General features: G+C 40.6%; 2 pseudogenes across 1 annotated transcript; both read right to left on the bottom strand.

The window, feature by feature from the left end:
* Nucleotides 1-1,688: 1,688 nt before the first annotated feature.
* On the bottom strand, nt 1,689-16,818 carry LOC143533285 (cytochrome P450 CYP749A22-like; annotated as a pseudogene). Its single transcript, XR_013135324.1, has 4 exons — nt 16,535-16,818; nt 16,199-16,422; nt 15,496-16,007; nt 1,689-2,135 (listed from the first exon to the last, which is right to left on the bottom strand). The product of XR_013135324.1 is annotated as a cytochrome P450 CYP749A22-like (transcript).
* A 3,285-nt stretch (nt 16,819-20,103) lies between these two features.
* On the bottom strand, nt 20,104-21,658 carry LOC143533284 (cytochrome P450 89A2 pseudogene; annotated as a pseudogene).
* Between the last annotated feature and the right edge of the window lie 3,338 nt (nt 21,659-24,996).

The raw sequence follows: 24,996 nt of genomic DNA, 5'->3' as shown, positions 1-24,996 counted from the left end.
AATAATAATAGTAATATATATATATATATATAGAATTTGGTTCATTTTAGAAGTGTTTCTTAGTGCGAGAAGAGATTATAACTAGTCACATGATTTCTTTTTTAATTTCTTATTATTTAAATAAAAGGGTATGTTAGTAAAATATAAAATATTTTTTTGTAACTCATACTCATTAATGGTTTAATTAATGTTAATTTACTAACAAATGATAAGTTGTTGTTATTATTATTATTATTATTTATTTATTTCATCTAAAATTTGAACAATTAAAATCTATTTGATTTAAAATCATTTTTTCTAACACATAGCTAATTAATTTTTTTATTTGATCTCTAATGTGAAGTGTTTTTTTTTATTTTAATCAACTAATATAGTGTAGGCTTATCTTATGTAATGTAGATATAGTTACGTAATCTAGTGTATGCACACTTTCAAATTATGTATAGTCATAACTAATGTAGTATAGACATATCATATATAGTCTTGGAAAAACTAATTTAATGTAGACTTACTTTCAAATGTTGTGTAGTCATAACTAATATTGTGTAAATATATCAAATGTACTGTAGGCAAAACTAATATAGGGTAGGCACACTTTCGAGTGTTATATAGTCATAACTAATATGGTGTAGACATATCACATGTAGTGTAGGCAAAACTGATGTAATATGGGCTCACTTTCAAATGTAGTGTAGGCACACTTTCAAGTGTCGTATAATTATAACTAATGTAGTGTAGATATATCTAGTGTTGTGTAGGCAAAACTAATGTAGTGTAGTGTAGGCACACTTTCAAATGTTATGTAGTCATAACTAATGTATTTTGGACATATTTAATATAGTGTAATGACACTTTCAAATGCTGTGTTGTCATAACTAATGTAGTATAGAAATATCTAATGTAGTGTAGGTAAAACTAATGTTGTGTAATCATTTGAGACAAGTTGGTGTATGTTTTTATGTATCATTTATGTGTATTAAACTAGTATTAATCATCTTATGAGCATTGATTATGCTAGAAAAAATAACCGCCGAATACATTAATGTCTGGTTTAATTAGGCCAACATCACAAAAAACATGTATGCCCTTTTTAATTAAAAAAATGTCATAAATATGTGTCTTTATTTATGATAATGTCATTTCTATCGTTGACCATTGATTAAACACAATCAATGGTCTAGATTCATTTCTCGCACTTCTCGCATGATCCATCCCCTATATATATAGTAAAAATAAACATTTGGCTTATTCAAATTTTTAAATATTCATCAAAAGTTTCATATGACTTTCAACTAATTAGTTTTTGGTCCCTCAACTTTCATTACAAACTTTGTTTATATACTTTTTGACCCCTAGACTTAAGTTTCACATATTTACTTTTTGATCCCTCAACTTTGGTAATGGAATTTTTGTCATAAAAACTTATCGTAACGAATTGAAACAATACCGATATCCCACCACGAACCCACCGCAACACGCACTATATTTCGAACATGTAGCAGCGTTTAACCCGCTCCGCCACAACGCGCGGGTAAATATACTTGTTTTCATAATTTTTGAAAAGAAAAGGGTTACAAAACACTGAGGAACAATTTATAAACATTGAATTCAACCATAAAACAAGCAACAATTAATACCAACATAAAATTATTTGCTAAGAACATGTTTTATGTTATTGGTTTTGTCTGATGATCGAACTTTTCACTTTAGAGGGCATCAAGAATGACTTGAACTCCATGTTGGGGTCTAACCATGAAAACTTGAACCGGAGAGTGAACATAATTTGGTGAGAGTTTAAACCTAAATCTTTGTAGAATCATGACAAGTGCAATTTTAGCTTCCACGAGTGCGAAATTTAAACCCACACAGATCCGTGGACCAAATCCAAATGGCAAGAATGCTGCTGGTGTGTTGTTTGTGGCTTTTGCAATGCCCCCTTCAAACCTATCTGGCTTGAAGAGATGCACATCCATTCCCCATACTTTAGGGTCATGGTGAACCGCTAAGGGACATATGTATAACTCAGTATTCGGTGGAAGGGTCATATCTCCTAGCCGAACTTCTGTCCCAACTTTCCTTTTTAGCGCAGGAACAGGCGGGTATAATCTTAAAGATTCGTTAACGATCATGTGTATCTAAAAGAACATCAAAAGCAAAGAAGACATGCATGCAATCAATGTTGGCGTACTAATTCCAAGTCGATATATATAAAAACAGCATAAACATATGTAAGTAGTGTTTGCTAGATCTATAAAGGAGATTCAAAGTGGGGTGTGACCTATATAGTTATACAAGAATTTTTTTATGAACGGGTATCTACTCAATGTACATGAAAAGGAATTTTCTTTTAATAATTTCAGAAGAGGGATTGTCGATCCTACCAATGACAATTTTTTTTTCTTAAAACGTGCGTGTTATGATCTAGCCAGATGATTTGACAACCTCTTAGTCCTTGGCAAGGGAAATTTCTCATTTTCTTGATTTGATTATGTCGAGTGACTGCTCGTGGTCAGTACAATTTCTTCATGTCTTTATTTGACTAACTACAGCGAGAGGTCACTTGTGGTAGGACATTTATCCTCAACATGACCGATGTCGGCCATGTTAAGGATGATTTATGTGTCTACTTGTACTTCTAATTTTACTTAGCTAGTGCACGTGTTTTAAGACCAAGAAGCCACCTCTGGTAGGGACGACATCCCCCTTGTGAAACAATTGCAAGAAAATACCTTGTGATGTATGTTTTAGGTGGATATCCACTTAGGAAAAGATCCATTATATAATATGTATCAGTGTGTACGAGCTTCTTGTACTTATATACTTGAAGAGGTATGTACCCGCCTCAACACCGAGCGAGGCGGGTCAACCCACAAGATATAGACAAGAGGCTTGAAATCAAGACATTATGAAGGCACAAAGCCAAAACCTATGCGCATGGCGCATATCACATATGCTCACGCATATCACATATGCTCATGCATCACATGCTCAGGCATCACATGCTCAGGCATCACATATGCTCATGCATCACATATGCGCACGCATCACATATGCTCACGCATATCACATGCTCACGCATATCACATCTGCGCGTGGCGCATATCACATGCTTGTGCATATCACATCTGCGCACGAAACATCTGCGCGTGAGAATAAAGAGAAGACCTCGCGCATCCTCAGGATAGGCGCATATCACACATGCACATAATCAACCTCGTCCTTATCCAAATCAGGATTAGGGCAACCTTGATTGTGCACGTCAGACAACCTTCCAGAAGGTATCTTTTTAAGGAATAAGAATATGCTGATGTTGACAGCTGCCAATGAAAGGTGGACAACTCAGCAAAACCCATGTGCTACCACGTGATTATAACCAATGAAAAAGCACCAGGTGTCCCAAAGGACACGTGGCGCAAAGCAACTGGAAGAGGCCAACAAAGCCCTAATTGGGTCTGAGCCCAATCATTGGAAACCCTAGCACTATAAATACCACATCAACTCCACAAGGAGAGGAGATCCAATTACACACAATTACAGAGTATTCAGCTATTAAGCAATACATTCCATTTCCTTACTCTCATATCATTATCTTCTCCTACAAACACTTATTCTCACACCGGAGGGTTACCCCAAAGAGGACCCCTCTGTCCCTTTCTGAGGGGTAAGTTCACGGTGCTGTTCATTTTGTAGGTGGAAGAATCCAGATCCCAGAGATCCATCGGTGAAATAGCATAATCACACCCGAGGAAAGTAGATCGTCTACCAGTGAGTCGATCCACGTTTCTTCATTGGCGCCATCCACTGTTACAACGGCAACAAGATCTCATCAGATCTCTAAAAAAAAAATTTTCACCATGGTTTCTGGCGTTCGTAACGTTGATCAAGTTCTGGAGGATATTGAACGTGAGGATGTTAATGAGGGACAACAGTTTCTGAGGGTGCCGCGTGATTCTACGCGCGCCACCAGTAACCGTCCCTTCATCACAACTCCTCATGGCCAGACTGAAACTCCTCCAGACGATCTCACGTTACAAAATCTTGCCGGCGCGAAACAAAAAGGACCAATGGGTCCAGAAGATGAAACCAACGACCCCAAAGAATGGCTCATAAACGAGCAACGACGTCTAATGGACAAGTACAATGAGATGGTCAAACACAAAAAGTCAGCCGACTTAACACAACGGCTAGCGTTTGACAAGCAAAACGTTCATGGAACAAAAAGGGCGCGCGCGCCGGAAGATGGTCATTCCGTTCACACTGCACACACTGAGTTTAGTGATGAAGAAGTGCACAGCATGAGGAAGACGCGAGATACTCATGCAGGAGGCTCACAGCTCCGCGCGCACGTGAACATGGCGCCTGGAGCCAGAGCCGATCTGGATCTGCACGCGCCATACAGCCCACCAGTAAGAGGGCAAGTGGACGTAACCACACCATACAGGCCAGCCATCTTAGTGAAACATTCAAAGTTCACTGAGCGCATCGCGAAGGCCCCCATTCAGCACAAAACCAAGATGCCAAGTGGTTTGGGCAAATATGACGGCACAACAGATCCAGACGATTTCTTACAAGGGTTTTACAACACTGGAAACCTAGAAAGCTGGACGATGCCAACATGGTGTCACATGTTTGCTCGCTGCCTCACGGGCGCGGCGCGTGTCTGGTTCGAGAGCTTGCCGACTGGGCAGATCGATGGGTTCGAGGAACTATTGGAAAAATTCCAAGCCCACTTCGTACAGCAGCGCAGACACACGCGCGATCCTGATGACATCATGCACTGCGTGCGCAAGAATGATGAAACGATTGAAGACTACATAACTCGTTTCAATCAGGAGTCTCTGGCAATCGGAGGTATCACTGAGCAACTCTTGCGCGTGGCCTTTATACAAGGCGCGCGCAGTGATCAACTCCGCCGAGCTCTCGTAAGCAGAGATGGCATGCCAACCACTTGGGCCAAACTAATGGAAGCATCGCGAGTCTTCGCGAGAAATGAAAAACAAATTGCCCAAGACAGGGCAAGAGAAAGAGCGCATCAAGCTGAGACAACGCGCAGCAACGAAAGAAGGGGCAAACAGAACTCTGTATGGTCCAGGTTGCAACCAACCAGTTTTTCTTCCGCAGAAAAGCAGGCGCAACCAAGCTCACCCCAGCCCCAAAAAGACGTTCGTAATCGCGGCGAGGGTGACAAGAGGGAAGGCGGCAGAGATCCTAACAGACCTCTGCCAAGAATATGGACTCCCCTCACTAAAACGCCTTCACAAGTGTTAAGCACTGAGAATGTCCAGTTCAAAAGCCCCAAGCCACTACACTACAAGGGACCATCAGACAGTGGCAAGTACTGTGAGTTTCACAAGTCCACAGGAAACAACACTGATGCATGCCACCACTTGAAGGATGCAATTGAAAAAGATGTGAAATCAGGCAAGCTGGCTCACCTGGTGAAAAACTCAAGACCAGAAAATGAACAATCAGGAGCCTCAGCCAGCAAAAAGTACAAAAGAATCTGTGTAGCTGAGGGAGGAAGGCAAGGGCAAATATCAAGAAAGAGAAGCGCGCAAATCCAAGGAGATTGGCGCGAGCAACAAGTAATCTTCCCAAGAATCAGGGGAGGCCCTTCCATCAGCAGTCCTCTTGTCATCACTACACACATTGCTCATTATGAAGTGTCAAAAGTCCTGGTGGACACTGGCAGCGAGTCAGACATCATGTATGAGCAATGTTTCAGGAAACTGGATCCGGCAGACCAAGCAAGGCTTGAAATTGTGAATGCACCAATCTCTGGTGTTTCGAATGAAATCATTCATCCCCTAGGTCAAATACAATTTGAATTAACCATGGGAGATGAAAAACACAAGCGAGCCGAAGTTGTCAATTTCTTGGTCTTGCCCACCACTTCTTGCCACAACATGATCTTGGGTAGGGGAACCATTGCCCAATTCAACGCCATACCGTCGCCAGCGCACGGCGCGTTAGGGTTCCCAACACCAACAGGTGTAACTTTTGTATACCGAGATCATCTGTGTGCAGTGACAAGTACTCCGCGGGAAGGGAGAATGAAACTTCCAATGGCAAACAACGCGCCAGAGGAATGGATTCTCAACCCAAAATTCCCGGATTAAACAGTCACAATTGGCCCTACGATATCAGATGACACGAGGTTGAGAATGAAAAGATTGCTCACAGCATATATGTCGGTCTTCGCGTGGCAACACTCTGATATGACTGGGGTTCCGCTAGACCTGGCGCAACATTCTCTCAACACGTTCAAGTCTGTAGAGCCAATTGCTCAAAAGAAGAGAGTCATGGGGGATGAGAAGGCGAGGGCCATGAATGAGCAGGTTGAGGATCTATTGCGCGCAAACATCATCCGCCCGATACGATACCAGACATGGGTAGCCAATCCTGTGATGGTAAAGAAAAGTAACGGGTTGTGGAGGATGTGCATTGACTTCAAGGACCTCAACAAAGCGTGCCCAAAAGATTGTTACCCCCTCCCAAACATCGACGCAAAGGTGGACTCCGTGGCGCCATTCAAGCTCAAATGTTTCCTGGATGCCTACAAGGGCTATCACCAGATTCAAATGGCACCACAAGACGAGGACAAGACCGCCTTCAGAACCGACAAGGGTGTTTTTTGTTACACAAAAATGCCCTTTGGTTTGAAGAATGCGGGAGCCACCTACCAAAGACTTATGGATGCCGTTTTCAGCGAGCAGATTGGAAGAAACCTAGAAGTCTATGTGGATGATTTGGTGATCAAAAGCAGGGAGGAAAAACAAATGCTCAAAGACATCGAAGAAACCCTTGGGCGCCTAAAGGAAGTTAACATGAAGCTCAATCCGAGCAAATGCACTTTCGGCGTACAAGAGGGAAAATTTCTAGGTGTAATGGTCACCAAGGATGGTTTCAAGGTGAACCCTGAGAAGGTGGAGGCCATCCTTGACATGCCCTCACCATCCACCATGAAAGAAGTCCAGAAGCTGAATGGTAGATTGGTTTCAATCAACAGGTTCCTAGCGAACCATGCAAGCAAATCTACCCCATTTGTCAACACATTGAGGAATTGCTTAAAGAAAAGCCAATTCAAATGGACTCCTGAGGCCGAGCAAGCTTTCAGTGAGATAAAAGAATGTTTGATAAATCTGCCCGCCCTCACAGCTCCACTTCCTGGTGAAACTTTGACATTGTACTTATCAGCAGGAGAGCGCGCCATTGGCGCAGTATTGTTGGTGGATCGCAAGGGAATCCAAACGCCAATATACTATGTGAGTCGGGTGCTGACATATCCTGAGACGCGCTACTCCATCATGGAAAAGTTAGTTTTGTCACTAACACACGCGTCGCGCAAGCTTCATAGATATTTCAATGGTCATCCTATTGAAGTTCTGACTGGTTACAACATCCAGCAAGTCTTGGGGCGTCCCGCGCTATCAGGAAGGCTGACAAAGTGGGCGCTGGAATTGGGAGAACACACGATCGCCTATAAGCCCCGTCCAGCAATAAAGGGACAAGTCTTGGCTGATTTCATTGCAGAAGTCCCCGAAGGAAAAATTGAAGAGGCTCAGCGCGAGGTAGACCCTCCGCGAGCCAATGATGAAGAAAATGTGTGGAGATTATTCACCGACGGAGCTTCAAACAACGAAGGATCTGGCGCAGGCCTCAAGCTGGTGGATCCAGAGAATCAGGAATATACTTACGCCATCAGGTTGGACTTCAAGAGCACCAACAATGAAGCTGAGTATGAAGCCCTGCTGGCTGGCCTGCGCATCGCGCACAAATTCGGAGTTAAAAAGCTAGAGGCCCATGTTGATTCATACTTGGTAGCAGCACAGGTCAATGGCCTTTATGATGCCAAGGAGAACACCATGCCTCTGTATCTAGAGCAGGCGAAAAAGCTCATCGAGCAATTTGACTGCTTCAGAATCATTCATATTCCGCGCAGTGATAACAAATCTGCTGACGCGCTGAGCAAGATGGCATCAACCAGCTTCGATCACTTTGGCAAAGATGTCAGGGTAGAAGTAATGAGCAACCCGTCGGTGGGAGCAAAGTCTGTCCTTGTAACTCATACAACCCCTTCATCATGGATAACTCCAGTAATGGAATTCTTGAAGGAGGGAAAAGTACCGGACGATCGCGCACAGGCGAGGAAGATAAGACACAAGTCGCAGAACTATGAACTGCTTGATGGTACATTATATCGACGCTCTTATCTTGGACCGCTCATGAAATGCCTAGATGCTGAGGAAGCAAGCTATGTGATCAGAGAGATACACGAAGGAATCTGTGGAATACATGCTGGCCCGCGCATGGTGGTTGCCAAGGCAATGAGCGCAGGTTACTATTGGCCAGGCATGTACTTGGACGCTTTAAAAGAGATCCAAAAATGCAAAGCATGTCAGAGCTACGCGCCAAACACCATGCGGCCAAAGAACAACTTGATTCCGGTGACCTCCGCATGGCCTTTCCACAAATGGGCAATCGATATTGTGGGTCCCCTACCGCAAGCGCAAGGGCGAGTAAAATTTTTGGTAGTGGCAGTAGACTATTTTACAAAATGGGTTGAAGCCAAGCCACTAGCAAAAATCACAGCCGAAGCGATGAAGCAGTTTATCTGGAGCCACATCATATGCCGTTTTGGCTTGCCCATGGAAATTGTGAGCGATAATGGCAAACAATTCACTGACAAGAAGATATCCAACTGGCTCAAGGAATTGCGCATCAACCAAATCTTCACTTCGGTATACCACCCTCAGGGGAATGGCCAAGTGGAGCGCGCGAATCAAAGTTTGTTAAATGGGCTGAAGAAAAAGTTGGAGGGAGAATCCCATTCTTGGGTCGAAGAGCTACCTAATGTCCTGTGGGCGCACAGGACATTAAGCAAAACCAGCAATGGCGAATCCCCGTTCAGCCTAACCTATGGAACGGAGGCAATGATTCCAGCAGAAATTGGATGCCCATCCCATAGAGTGCTCATGATGAGCAAGATTGATAACGAGCGCGAAAGAAGGTTGGATCTCAACTTACTTGAAGGGCGCAGAGAGGCGGCTATCATCAGTGAAGCCAAATACAAGAAAAAACTGGAAAAATATTACAACCAGCGTGTGAAAGAATGCCACTTCAAGAAGAATGATTTTGTCCTTCGAAACAATGAAGCTAGCCGCGCGATACCACCGGGAAAGATGTCCCCCAATTGGGAGGGACCTTATCAAGTCTCGGAAGAATTGGGAAAAGGCGCATACGCTTTGAAAGATTTGAATGGAAAGAAGATCCCGCGCGCATGGAACGCGGCACAGCTTAGAAAATGTTTCATGTAAAAAATGTCAAGTTTGTAATCAAGGCTTTTTAAGCCATTATGAATAATGATACGCGCTATCTTCTCTTAATGTGGATTCTATTACCTTTTGCATACATGTTTCACACTTCCCTTTATTAATTTTGAGCAATATGACAACATTGTATTGACATCAAAACGAAATAAAAACGAAGTAAAACATACATGCGCGAGCTTCAAGCTCAAACGCGTTAACGAGTCTTAACTCTAAAACGTCAGGGCCTTAGCCCAATTCTATTACCTTTTGCATACATGTTTCACACTTCCCTTTATTAATTTTGAGCAATATGACAACATTGTATTGACATCAAAACGAAATAAAACGAAGTAAAACATACATGCGCGAGCTTCAAGCTCAAACGCGTTAACGAGTCTTAACTCTAAAACGTCAGGGCCTTAGCCCAATAATGTGAGTCTTAGCTCAGGGCCTTAGCCCAATAATGTGAGCCTTAGCTCAAATCACTCACAACATCCATCCTACATACTGCGCAGCCTGACCATAAAAATACCTAAACACAACTAAGGCAAAACAAATGCCAAAACATAGTTGTTAAGGTCTCAGGTCGAGGTCGCGCATGCAATTGTAATGGATATCTGAGCAACACATATTGATACGTAAAGGCTACAAAACTCATAATTCCATATAATAAATGCGCGATAACGTCGCGCAAAAGAGGAATAATGAAAACGCCTAGGCACGTGTCAACATAATCAAGATATGGCAAAATCACTTACAATATGACAAGGATTAAGTATAATAATTTCCTTACAACCTTGTTCTTATTTCAACGTGCAAGCATATCTTATATTCAACAAGCAAACATGCAATATAAAGAGATGAATGGGGAATGCGCAAGATGCGAAGAAGGGAAAAACAAAATTTCATTCCAAAGCATTGAAATTTACAAGTTTACAAGATGATAAGATACAAACTACAAATAAAAATAGAAAACATGAAGGGCTTCTCAAGTCTCCACGTCGACGTCAGCCTCTTCATAGTCCTCATCACCGCCCTCAGCATCTGGCGCAGCCCGCTCCTCGTCATCTCCAAACTGACCATAGTCAAGTTGTTCATCCTGAATGGAGTCTTCTATCACAATAGTGTCAGGAGCGGATCCTTTGGCCACGCCAGAGCCGCTAGCAGGAGCAGCATTCTCCGCGCCATCATCGCCGCCACCAGCCCCTTCGCACTCGTCAAGTAATTTCTTTAGCGCGCCGAGATCGGGCTGGTCAGCAAGCGCGGATATCTGCAAATCATAAGGAAAAATATGAGTACAAAAAGACTTGGAAAATAAGTCAAGGTTATCTCATTAAGGTTAAAATACCTGCGCAAGGATGGGAATGGGAGTATTCAAATACTTCTCCCCCATCGCGGCCATGTCCGCGCAGGCAACGTCGCTCTGATAAGGGTACTCGGATGGGTTCTTCTTCAACATGCCATATTCATAGCCATCCGTAAACCCTTCAGCTCGACCCACCAAGCGCGCGGCAGCGTTGCAATCCATCACAAGGGCCTGAAACTCGTCTGAGTATTTCATCGCGTAAGCGCAACGAGTCATACCCTGTGAGATTAGCCATTGGCGATCCTGCGCGAGGGAAGCAACAGACGTCTCAAGAGCAGGAATCTGAGAGTTTAACAACTCAACAGTTTCCTTAGTCTGTTTCAGCTCCTCTTTGTCGGACGCTGCTGCCGCCAGGACTTCTTCTTTTTCCGCTCGCGCAAGATCGAGTGCTTCCTGGCTAGACGCTGCCGTCGCCAAGGCTTCGTCTTTCTCGGCCTGCGCGGCCGCCAGCTCCTTCTTCAGGCGCGCAACCTCACTCTCCAGCGATGATTTGTCAGTTATAGACTGGACAAGAGCTTGGTCACGCGCCTCCGCGTCCAGCTCCAAGTCGTGCACTCTACGCGCGTACTTGGCAGCGTCCGCCTCGGCCGCCTGCAGCTTCTCCCGTGCAGCCTGTAGCTCATGCCCACGCTTAACGAACGCGGTGTTGGCACTTGCTCTGTTCTCACTGAGCTCTGCTTGGAGCTTCTCAGCTCTCTCTCGAGCATCAGAAAGATGCCAAGCAGATACTTTAGCCTCTTGCTTGGCTTCCGCAAGAGCATCACGTACCTTTACGTAATCATAGCGAAGCTCTTGGGAGGCAGCAAAGAAAGCCGACCCAGCAAACAGATGATCTTTGAGCAAGTCATCGCGAGCGCGGGCCTCCTGAAACCTCCTTTCAGCTGGAGGCACAGAATGAGCCCAGAAGTCCTCACACACACCCATGGACTGAAATGAGCTGTCCTCAGTAATGTTCCATCTCGGGCGGTAGATGTGATCGGCTTCCTGCAAACACAAAGTAATGATCTAAGTCATTAAAAAACTAATATGAAAGTCTGCGCAGCGGAGCAAAAACGAACTTATACCTGCGGGGACGAAGCAGAAAAGTCAGCGGCAGGCCCACGAGAAGACGGCGCCGCGAAACCTCGTGGCGCTGCAGGGCTGGCGCGGCCGCTGTCGGAGCCTTCAGCTTGAACCTCCTCATCCTCCTCTGAAACAGGCCTTTTCTCCTGCGACCTAGAATCAACATCAGTCTCGCGAGGAGGGCTGTGCGCAGGAGGAGGTGAGGGAGGTCTCGACGCCGCCAGATCGGCGCGTAAAACGGCCTCCTGCTCCTTAGTAATCCCGATGAGGGGAGATTCATCGCTTGCAGGAGCAGGAGCAGAGCCAACGGCGCTGGCACCGGCGCCAGGAGTGCCGCCAGCAGCTTGTACGCCAGCAATGACTCCTATGAAAAAATCAACAAAAAGAAATGGTTCATGACTTGGTCTAAAAGAAAAAAGTCAGAAAATACAAGCACAATACGTACCTTGGCGCAACTCCGTTCGCGAGGCAAACATCGCCATGAAGTCCATTCTACCCTTTTTCGAGGGTAAAACAGGGGACTTCGAAACGACCTCCGGCGCAGCCTCGGCATCTTGTTGCGCTTGAGGTTGATCCACCAAGGTCGCCGGATCTACAAACATTTGAGTGAGCAAAGATTCATTAGTAATTCTATCAGAATCGCGCTCATAGAACCAGGAAAGATAAGCAAAGGATAAGCAAAGTATACCTGTCGAAGGCGCAGCGCCGCTTCCCTTTTCCACCGCGCGAAGGGAGGAGGTAGTAGCACCATACCTCGTGTGGACAGGAGGTCTGCCCACTTTTTGAGGCAGGGAAGACAAGGAAAACTTGGGGGGAAATTCCTGGGTTTTCTCAAATCCCCTCGCCTGAGTAGGAGGATTCTGAGCAACAGGGGCAACATCTTTCTTCTGTTTCTTACTGGCCCCTGCGCCAGTTTTCCCCTTAGCTTTACGCTTTAGTTGGGGCGCCTCCTCCTCCTCCTCCTCTTCCGCGAGCTCCAGCTCGTAGTTCTCAAGCTCGTCTACAATACGTGCAATAGAAGTGTTAGCCAAATTTGGTATTATAAAGGCAAAATGCATAAGTACAAAGGCTTACCAGGCGCATCGCTGTCAAAGAGAAATCCCAGATCAACAGGGATGAACATGTCATCGAAGCGATCGGGGAAGCCAACCTCCCCAGCGCCCAGCGCGACGGAGCCACCCTCCATATGCTCATCATAGGCGGCGTGGACATACTCCTTGCTGACTGCACAAAACAAGTCAAATGATATCAGCAAAAAGATAAGTATTCGCGCAGAAGTAATGCAATGAGATTAACTTACACAAGCCGTCAACTTGGATAACGGGCTCAGTCGCGCTGTCAGCCCACCTCCTGCTCATACCAACCCCCACCAGCGCCTCCTCGCAAATTTTCTTGGCGGGGGATGGTTCGGCAGTCAACTTTTTCACCCAGGCGCCAGTGGGGTTCTTGAAGACATCCACATCCGCAGGCGCAGAAGAGATCTCGCGCATGGTCATGCGGATGGGGATCACACCAGCCCTGATATAGAAAAATCTCTCGGACCAGTCATGAAGGCTTTTGAATGAAACAGTGCAGCACTTGACCTTCTGACTGCGAGGAATAAATGAGAACCAAGAATCTTGGATCTTGGGCTTATAAAAAAACTGAAAGCGCCGAGGGGTGGGCTCCTCGCGCTGAGATTTGCACATGAACTCAAAATGAGTCATGCGCACAAGTCCAAACGGATGGACTTGGGATATATGAATCCCATAAAACCTAAGCACCGCACCCACAAACCTTGTCATCGGGAGACGAAGGTTGCAGTGGGTGAAAAAATGACAGTAAAGGGATATATAGCCGGTAGGCGGGTCCGCCGCCGTCTGCCCGGCCCCAAGCAACATGCAGCCAAACTCAGGGAGAAACCCTGAGAGGCGATAAGGCTGTCAAAATCGGACTGCCTAAGTTTGCAGGGGATCTCATCCCACTTCTTCACGGCCTTGGTCCTCCCGACCTCCTCCGATGAGGCCTCAGCAGCCCTCTTCCCCTTGCCGGTCTTCTTCAACGTAGACATCACTAACGATTTAACACGACGATTGATGGGGGAGATTGTGTTGTCTGAACTATCAGATATACAACTGTAAAAACGGACAAATGATGATTCTAAAGAACAGAGATCTGGAAGCGGAAGACAAGTAATCGGAATAGAATGAAAGAAAGAAAAGAGCTTTGAATAAAACAGCAAAGAAGATGAAGAATAAAAACTCTAAGGGCTTGCTTTTATAGGCCCAGGAGAGAGAAAATATGGTATTGAACGGACTTCACGCGCCTCCACTCGCAGGTGTAAGCCAACGCGACCGCGACACCTGTCCCTGACACTGTGTGAGGGGACACGAAAAGAAACTATACAGCTGCTACCAGAGTTCACGCGCCACCACTCGCAGGTACGGACCAACGCGAGCGCGACACGTGTTCCTGACACTATGTGAGGGGACATGAAAGGCAACTGTAGCACCTCGAGCACACGAAAGGTCTGACACGTCTCCATCACTGACGCACGTCAGCAACAACCAACCACGTACAGGGACGATTCGTTTGCAACAAAAAGGATAGAATTTCGCGCAACGATGAGAAATAAGAAGAAAAAGACAAACCCCTACTAAAAGAGCAAACTATTAAGTCTAATATCTATCTTACCTCGCTCGCGCGAGACAAGACACACATTAGACTGGGGGGGGGCTTGAAGAGGTATGTACCCGCCTCAACACCGAGCGAGGCGGGTCAACCCACAAGATATAGACAAGAGGCTTGAAATCAAGACATTATGAAGGCACAAAGCCAAAACCTATGAACATGGCGCATATCACATATGCTCACGCATATCACATATGCTCATGCATCACATGCTCAGGCATCACATGCTCAGGCATCACATATGCTCATGCATCACATATGCGCACGCATCACATATGCTCACGCATATCACATGCTCACGCATATCACATCTGCGCGTGGCGCATCCGCGCGTGGCGCATATCACATGCTTATGCATATCACATCTGCGCACGAAACATCTGCGCGTGAGAATAAAGAGAAGACCTCGCGCATCCTCAGGATAGGCGCATATCACACATGCACATAATCAACCTCGTCCTTATCCAAATCAGGATTAGGGCAACCTTGATTGTGCACGTCAGACAACCTTCCAGAAGGTATCTTTTTAAGGAATAAGAATATGCTGATGTTGACAGCTGCCAATGAAAGGTGGACAACTCAGCAAAACCCATGTGCTACCACGTGATTATAACCAATGAAAAAGCACCAGGTGTCCCAAAGGACACGTGGCGCAAAGCAACTGGAAGAGGCCAACAAAGCCCTAATTGGGTCTGAGCTCAATCATTGGAAACCCTAGCACTATAAATACCACATCAACTCCACAAGGAGAGGAGATCCAATTACACACAATTACAGAGTATTCAGCTATTAAGCAATACATTCCATTTCCTTACTCTCATATCATTATCTTCTCCTACAAACACTTATTCTCACACCGGAGGGTTACCCCAAAGAGGACCCCTCTGTCCCTTTCTGAGGGGTAAGTTCACGGTGCTGTTCATTTTGTAGGTGGAAGAATCCAGATCCCAGAGATCCATCGGTGAAATAGCATAATCACACCCGAGGAAAGTAGATCGTCTACCAGTGAGTCGATCCACGTTTCTTCAATACTTGAAATTAGTTTTTTGAGCGACGCGATGGTTAATAACAAGTTATAGTTATTACCGTATTGAATCTTGTGACTGAATCTTGATTAGGATTTGTATAATTTCCCAATAGCTCCAGCACCTCTTTTCTAGCCTTTTCTTGCCATTCTTGGTGAGCTGCTAGAAGAAAAATAGTCCATCCAAGTAAAGATGCAGTAGTTTCATGTCCAGCAAAATAAAAGGTTTTGCACTCGTCAACCATATCGTCTATAGAGATTCTTTTCAGGCTATCTTTGTCACGAGACGCAGCCAGCAATTCTCCAAGATAATCATTTACGCTTGTGTCGTGCCTATTTTTATCTATTTTCCTTATGATCTCAAGAATGCAATCTTTGATTCCTTGTTCGAGTTTCTCCGACTCTATGTCATCATCACTCCTGAATAAATCACTGCATAAGCTAGCTAACATGTTGGAATGACATCCGATGTTAAAAGTCTGAATTCTTGAAATACTTCGAGTTCTTTCCCGTCAAACTCTTTCCATCTTTTTAGCATCATTTCCGTGCTAGTAATCATCGCCGGTGTCATGCCCTAGACATGCAAAACTTGTCTCAAAATCTTATGTTTTTGTCTAGAAAGGTTATCTTGATCATGTTTCATTAATTAGAGGTGCTTTAGAATCTTGTGGATTTGTAGGTTGTTTTGAGAGTGGTAGTGCATCTAGTCTTCTAGAGTTCTAGAAATATATGTTAAAGGAATAAAATCTACTCAAGAACACTTACTTTTAAGCTTTCGCCATGGAAGACGCCATTAGCTAGCTTTCGAAGCTTTGTCCACTTATCACCTTTAGTCGATGAAAGCCCGTCTCCTAATAGCTTCTTTGCGTGGCCTTTAAGTTCGATCTTTGGGTAAACACCATCTTTATTATTCATTATTTCTTTAATCAACTCAGCTTCTGTAACCACCAATTGAGCTTGAGAACCATACCAATTCAAGTAATTCCTTCCTAAAATCCACAAACACAATTACACTTTAACTAATATTATCCTCACTATAAATATGATCATACATTTGAATATTCGATAAAGATGAATGATGAATGGACATTGACTTGTTACCAAATAAGTTCACCCATGAATGAACATGAGGCATGATCCTTGGGAATATTTCATGCGAAAAACGATCCATGGGTCGACCCATGGATTGTTTTCGCATGTCAAAGATCTCTATAGTGTTTCCATGGAGGAATTTGTAAGAAGGTCCTTTGATTCCTTGAGATCTCATGGCGTGTTGTGTGACGATTGGCATCCAACACACTTTGTACATAAATTTAAGGAGCATCAGTATAAGATATAGAAACAGAAAAGTAACTAGGCATGCTAGAAACTTGTTCACAAAATCCATTTTTGTTTTTCTTAGATGAATTGATTTGGGTGAGTGCTTTTTTGGAGCTGTTGGATGTATATAGGTTTAAGTTCATTTATACACATACACCAATTTTGTAAGTTTTCTGGCAACAGGTCTTCAGGATTAAAATATAATATCAAATAATGAGATCATCAAAACTTATCAGTTAGTTAATATTAATATTTGTGTACATCTTCTTGGCAGGAATCAAATTCTCCTTTTTATTGGTTTTTGGCGAGTGGATCTTCAATTATTATAAGAATTAATGCATATTAAATGGTTGTTATTGTACTCTTTTTGACAAGGGAAGCATTCTTGCCAAGTTGTGAGATTTTAAAATTGTTCACAATCCGGATAATAAGTAGCTCCAACACTATTTCATGTCCAACTCCAACATTTAATCCAAGCCCATAACAGCATGAAAAATATAAAAAATAATTATCATTAGAAACATTTATAAGAAATACATGTGTTTGATTTTTGATTTTGAATTACATAATTAACGTTATACATTTTTAACAATCGATGAAAAATAACAGCTATTATATTGTTGATGCTTGCACATATGGTGTACGTGTTTATGATTTTGCCCGTACCGGAAGTAACAATAGTTACATCATTTTATTGTGATATTGTTCAAAGTTCAAACTGTATGATACAAATCAATCAATAAGAACTAATAAAAACAGATTGTGAATCTATATAATTATATATGCAACGAATCTTCGTGGATAAGCGCACAGTTGTAATGCATTAGATGCACAATTGTATGCATGTCCATCTAAATTTACCACAACAACAAATCAACCATGCCAAATTGGACGCCTCGCTGTAATGGATTAGACGCATGATTACATAAACGTGAGTTAATGCTAAATATAACATTGGATTAAAAAAAAGGGAAAATTCCCAAAATAAGCATATTTGAAAATATATTTCTAGTTTTAGGTATCTTTTTCAAAAAATTCCAGAAATAGGTATTATAAACTAGTCGTGACGAGTGGTTTGTAGAATCAATTAAAAATTGTCACGTGTCCTTAAACTAACCGTAACGAGCACGTTCACTAATAATTACTCCTAACGACTAAATAAGTTTCATGCCTCGTAATCAACGCCCACGAGTTATTTATAAGTCCTTTAGCCGTGATAACTAGTTTACTCGGTTTACATTCCCTACATGAGTAGTTTATTAGTAGTCAACTCGTCACGACTAGTTTAACCTTATAATCTACTCGTCACGACTAAAGGACTTATGAATTACTCGTGGGTATTGATTACGAGGCATGAAACTTATTTAGTCGTGACGAGTAATTGATTAGTGAGCGTGCTCGTTACGGTTCTTTTAAGGACACGTGGCAAGTTCGGATTGGTTCTTATAAACTACTCGTCACGACTAGTTTATAATACCTATTTTTTTTGAATTTTTTGCAAATAATACTTAAAACTAGAAATTTGTTTTTACAAATACTTATTTTGGGAATTTTCCCTTAAAAAAATAGACGTTATTTGCACTTTTGAATGAGTTAAGACATGTTGTCTTAATGGGTTATATAAGTGCTTCAAAACTATCATTAAATGAGTTTGATGTGTTATTGTCATTAGATGGACACATTGTAGCATACATATGAGTCAAAACAAACTACAACGCTGAAATAAACCTCGTTTCGTATCATTCCTAAGGGTCGGACACATAGTTATCTACATGTGTGTGAAAACTATTTACAATAGTGAAACTAAATTAAGAAGTTCGAAAACAAATTAGATAGACATAAGAATAAACCAAATTAAATTAACATGATATAGTTCGGAAATTATATAGGACCATTTATGTAGGCCCATAAAGTAAAGAAACAGTTTTTCAGATTAATAAATGGCCCATTCCTTTAGGTATGGTATAGAAAGTAAACTGGGCTTCATATTTCGTTCATAATCGTAGGACCGTTCAAGCCACTCGTCGCTTGCTAGAAATTGTTTGTTCATTTTTTCGCTCGATTGTAAACGAGACGCTCTGGACAGTTCGGTTTATAAACAAGCTAGCCAAGCAACGAGCAAAGGTTTGATCAGTTCGATTCGGCTCGAATATTTTTAATTTATTTTATATATAATTATATATGAATAAATATATAATTATATAGACAACATACATAAAATATAAGTATACAATATTTTAAACCCTTTGAAATTTTTTCTATTCTGTTAATTTTATAGTTTCATTAGTTCGATTTAAGTTTTCAGAATACAATAAGTTTGTTTACATGTCCATTATTATATCTCATTTCAAACTTTTTCTCTTAAAAATTTACGACCTATAAACTACTAATTTGAGTACAAAATATATTATTTACAGGCTTTAAACTTGTTTTTTATTAAAAGTTTTACATTTAAAAAGAAATAGATAATGCTCAAAAAGCGCTCGATGTTCGATCGAAAAATGTTCGATTCGATTTTGGCTCGTTTCGATTTTCACTCGGTTTGAATTTCAGCCGTTAAGTTCGGTTCGGTTGTAAAAGAGCCAAGCAATAAGCAAGTCTTCGATTGGTTTGGCTCGGCTTGTGAGCAGCCCTACATAAACAACCCAATAATGAATTGACAAAAATTGCATGTTTCACATCAAAGGACGGCTCTGAGTGGGGATGGGGAGGCGACAGTTCCTGGCCCGATCACTCAAGTGCACCCAGTTATCGAGTTTATATGGACTAGAAGCCCAAATTTTTACCGCTCTCATTTTTTCGCGATTCTTGGGGATGACCCTTCTTCACATCAGCATGTAGCAACTTGTGACTTGTTTTGCCGTTTTTTTAAATGGACCTTTATTCTACCATCAGCAATGTATAGTTAACTACTGATCCAGGTTCGATTAAACTTAATTCTAAATATCATTACCCATAGAACCAGGATAAGATAAAATCTCAAACTACAAAGAAAAGCAGGTTTTATTGAGTATAAATCTGTTAGCTCTTTGAAGGTCTTAGACCAACTCCGTGTCAAAAAGCAAACAATGTTCGAGCTTCTAGTGCATCCATGATCTTGACTATAAAGGAACACAGTGAAGGGAAACATCAAGGTCAATCAATTTTGATCAAAAGTCATAACCTTCCATACCATTAAAGCACCTTTAATGAATAAGATCAAGAAGCAAAATATGACTGTAGAAGCAGGTGAATATTTGTTCATAAATCACACAAATATTATGTGTATCTTCCTTGAGGTGGTAAATCATACATGCAAAATCAGGGGAGTTCTTATTATCACACATTGTGAACATATTAGTATGTATGCATTATATATCAACTCAAGCCGTTAAATTTCAGCCCTAGAAGAGATCCGTGCTCTCAGAGGATTCTTCATGACAATGCCAAACTGAGACTTCTCGGAAAGATCAATATGACAACCATCAGGAACACTCCAATCGAAATACCAAACCAAATTAGCAACAAAATATTCCAAATGAAGCAGAGCCAAATCAGAACCAGGACATATCCTCCTTCCAGCACCAAAAGGCATCATCTTAATCCCTTTGCTTCCATGTACATCAAACACACTGTCATTCACTAGAAACCGCTCTGGCTTGAACTCCATAGGTTCATCCCAGACCTTTGGGTCCAGACCCATCTCACCCACCATGAAATTGACAATGGCACCCTTTGGGAACTTGTACCCTTCCACCTCCACCTCCTTCATGACCTTATGGGGAAGCACAAAGTGAGCCGGTGGGTGTCTTCTCAGCCCTTCCAAAACCACCGCTTTCAAGTATCGCATTTTCTGTAAATCCTCTTCGTTTATCACCGGTCTGGCCCCCACATCCACCCCTTTTTGAGGGGGTGGTCCCATAACCGCAAGGATTTCATCATAAAGCTTGCTCTGAATGCAAGGGTGCTTCACGAGATTAGCCATGATCCATTGTAGAGCACTCACAGTCGAGTCCGTGCCACCAGTAAGAAACTCACTACACAACCCCACCATCTCCCTGTCCGTCAGCTTTCTACCATTCCCATTATTATCTTCATCTTCCGGAAGCCATAGATTCACCAAAGTGTCAACATAAGCCACGATATCTGATCCAAAACAAGCTGATTCGACTCGCAACTTAATGATCGGAACCATCACTTTCTCTTTATTGTCCCTCAACTTCTCAAACCTTTTCCATATGTTTCTAAACATTAACTTCCCAACCCTTGGAAACATACTAAGCATAGTAAAACGACCCGACCCAACCAACACCAACATCTCACGTTGTACCTTAGCAATCTCTTTAATCTTATCATCATCAAACTTGTCTCCAAAGCACATCAACACCATTAACCAAAATATGACATCATGAAAATGATCCACCACTTTAATTACTCCAGCTTCATAATCCTTGTCTTCCAACAAACGACCAATCAAGATATCAAGAGCCCACTTTCGAGCCGATGAGTACGACTTCATGCGCGCCGCATGCATGACTTCAGATGCAATATTTCGGCGTAGGAGCCTCCAAGTAGGGCCGTAGGAGGCCGAGGAGATGTTGAAATTAATAAGAAACTTAGGGCGGTCTGAGAAGACCGCACCTTTTTTAATAAGAACTTCATGGGCAAGAGAATGTTTGGAAATGAATATGGAAGGTCCTAAACCAGTGGAAAGTGTGAAGATTGGTCCATACTTTGCCTTGAGGTTAATAAGAACGGATTCAAACTTTTTGGCAGGGTTTAGTAGTATTAATAAGTTGGAGCGAACGAGTGACGGTCCGGGTGGTAGGTTAATGTGTGATCGCCGGCGGGATATTATGGAGTTGATGAGGGCGGCGATGCAGAGGGAAACGATGGTTATGAACCAGGTCTCCATTGTTGACAAATGGAGCTAATGGATGATTGGTGGTGTGTATGTCATTATGTGTTTTAGTCAAAGTAAACTCAAGACTTAAAAGTCTTTGTTGGCTTTCATATGTATTTAAGGTTAATCCAAATGCTTTTAAATCTTATTTGGATGCGTGTATATATACATGTCTTATTAAGAATGAAAACTAAAGTGTGTGTTGTTCCTTAGTGAGGAAGTTAATTTACAAATATTTAATATAGTGATTTTGAATGTTTCATTATAATATTTCAAAACTTGCAATATGCTTCCTTCAATTTAGTTAGCTTGAGTAAGCCATGGACCTTTTCAAATGTTTTGTTGCAAGTTGACATGTGTCTCATAAGTTTATTTTTTGTTTACAATTTTTGAAATAGGATATTCAATACAATTTTAAATATAACGTTGTGAGATGAAAAATCTATGTTCGATGTAAGTTTTGTTAAAAACGGATTTTCACCTGATATTATGGATCTAATGAGGGCGACAATGCAAGGGATCTGGTGATTGGTGGCATACGTAAGTCATTAGTCATCATATGTGTTTTGTCAAAGTAAACTCAAGACTAAGAGTATTCTCATCCCAATCCATGTTTTTAAACCAAAAATTACACTAAAACTCATTTTATTTTTTTTTTATTTCAATTAAATAATATTTTTATAGCTTTTATTATTACCTTTTTCTTTTTCCTTCACTCACAACCATTTTCAAAATATATTAAAAAATTATAGGGGATGAACAGTAACTTTTCAAATATACAGAAAAATCACTACTTTTTCTAAAATATAAAAACCCTTCACTCACAACACCCTAAATCACTCTCTAAATTATAAAAACACCCCTCACATAATATGAGGGGTTGGATGAGAATGCTTTCAAAAGTCATTGTCGGCTATCATATGTAATTAAGGTTAATCCAAGTGTTTTTAAATCTTATTTGGAATATATATATATATATGCATGTCTTATTAAGAATGAAAACTAAATTGTGTCTGTTGTTCCTTAGCGAGGAAGTTGATTTACAAATATTTAATATAGTGATTTTGAATGTTTCATTATAATATTTCAAAACTTACAATATGGCTCCTTCAATTTAGTTAAGTTGAGTAAGCCATGGACTTTTTCAAATGTTTTTCTAACTTGTTTTTTATCTGTTGCAAGTTGGCATGCATCCATGAGTCTCACTCATAAGTTTATTTTTTATTTATAACTTTTTAGAATATATATATATATATATATGCATGTCTTATTAAGAATGAAAACTAAATTGTGTCTGTTGTTCCTTAGCGAGGAAGTTGATTTACAAATATTTAATATAGTGATTTTGAATGTTTCATTATAATATTTCAAAACTTGCAATATGCTTCCTTCAATTTAGTTAGCTTGAGTAAGCCATGGACCTTTTCAAATGTTTTGTTGCAAGTTGACATGTGTCTCATAAGTTTATTTTTTTTTTACAATTTTTGAAATAGGATATTCGATACAATTTTAAATATAACGTTGTGAGATGAAAAATCTATGTTCGATGTAAGTTTCGTTAAAAACGGATTTTCACCTGATATTATGGATCTAATGAGGGCGACAATGCAAGGGATCTGGTGATTGGTGGCATACGTAAGTCATTAGTCATCATATGTGTTTTGTCAAAGTAAACTCAAGACTAAGAGTATTCTCATCCCAATCTATGTTTTTAAACCAAAAATTACACTAAAACTCATTTTATTTTTTTTTTATTTCAATTAAATAATATTTTTATAGCTTTTATTATTACCTTTTTCTTTTTCCTTCACTCACAACCATTTTCAAAATATATTAAAAAATTATAGGGGATGAACAGTAACTTTTCAAATATACAGAAAAATCACTACTTTTTCTAAAATATAAAAACCCTTCACTCACAACACCCTAAATCACTCTCTAAATTATAAAAACACCCCTCACATAATATGAGGGGTTGGATGAGAATGCTCTCAAAAGTCATTGTCGGCTATCATATGTAATTAAGGTTAATCCAAGTGTTTTTAAATCTTATTTGGATTATATATATATATATATGCATGTCTTATTAAGAATGAAAACTAAATTGTGTCTGTTGTTCCTTAGCGAGGAAGTTGATTTACAAATATTTAATATAGTGATTTTGAATGTTTCATTATAATATTTCAAAACTTACAATATGGCTCCTTCAATTTAGTTAAGTTGAGTAAGCCATGGACTTTTTCAAATGTTTTTCTAACTTGTTTTTTATCTGTTGCAAGTTGGCATGCATCCATGAGTCTCACTCATAAGTTTATTTTTTATTTATAACTTTTTAGAATATATATATATATATATATATATATATATATATATATATATATATGCATGTCTTATTAAGAATGAAAACTAAATTGTGTCTGTTGTTCCTTAGCGAGGAAGTTGATTTACAAATATTTAATATAGTGATTTTGAATGTTTCATTATAATATTTCAAAACTTGCAATATGCTTCCTTCAATTTAGTTAGCTTGAGTAAGCCATGGACCTTTTCAAATGTTTTGTTGCAAGTTGACATGTGTCTCATTAGTTTATTTTTTGTTTACAATTTTTGAAATAGGATATTCGATACAATTTTAAATATAACGTTGTGAGATGAAAAATCTATGTTCGATGTAAGTTTCGTTAAAAACGGATTTTCACCTGATATTATGGATCTAATGAGGGCGACAATGCAAGGGATCTGGTGATTGGTGGCATACGTAAGTCATTAGTCATCAGTCATCATATGTGTTTTGTCAAAGTAAACTCAAGACTAAGAGTATTCTCATCCTAATCCATGTTTTTAAACCAAAAATTACACTAAAACTCATTTTATTTTTTTTTTATTTCAATTAAATAATATTTTTATAGCTTTTATTATTACCTTTTCTTTTTCCTTCACTCACAACCATTTTCAAAATATATTAAAAAATTATAGGGGATGAACAGTAACTTTTCAAATATACAGAAAAATCACTATTTTTTCTAAAATATAAAAACTCTTCACTCACAATACCTTAAATCACTCTCTAAATTATAAAAACACCCCTCACATAATATGAGGGGTTGGATGAGAATGCTCTCAAAAGTCATTGTCGGCTATCATATGTAATTAAGGTTAATCCAAGTGTTTTTAAATCTTATTTGGATTATATATATATATATATATATATATGCATGTCTTATTAAGAATGAAAACTAAATTGTGTCTGTTGTTCCTTAGCGAGGAAGTTGATTTACAAATATTTAATATAGTGATTTTGAATGTTTCATTATAATATTTCAAAACTTACAATATGGCTCCTTCAATTTAGTTAAGTTGA

The sequence above is a fragment of the Bidens hawaiensis genome, unplaced genomic scaffold, assembly GCF_021521415.1.
Source record: "Bidens hawaiensis isolate Kalapana, Puna unplaced genomic scaffold, B.hawaiensis_p1.1 tig00009659_1, whole genome shotgun sequence".
Taxonomy (NCBI): Eukaryota; Viridiplantae; Streptophyta; class Magnoliopsida; order Asterales; family Asteraceae; genus Bidens; species Bidens hawaiensis.
Note: the sequence above shows the minus strand (reverse complement) of the source record. Positions and strands in the feature narration are given on the sequence as shown.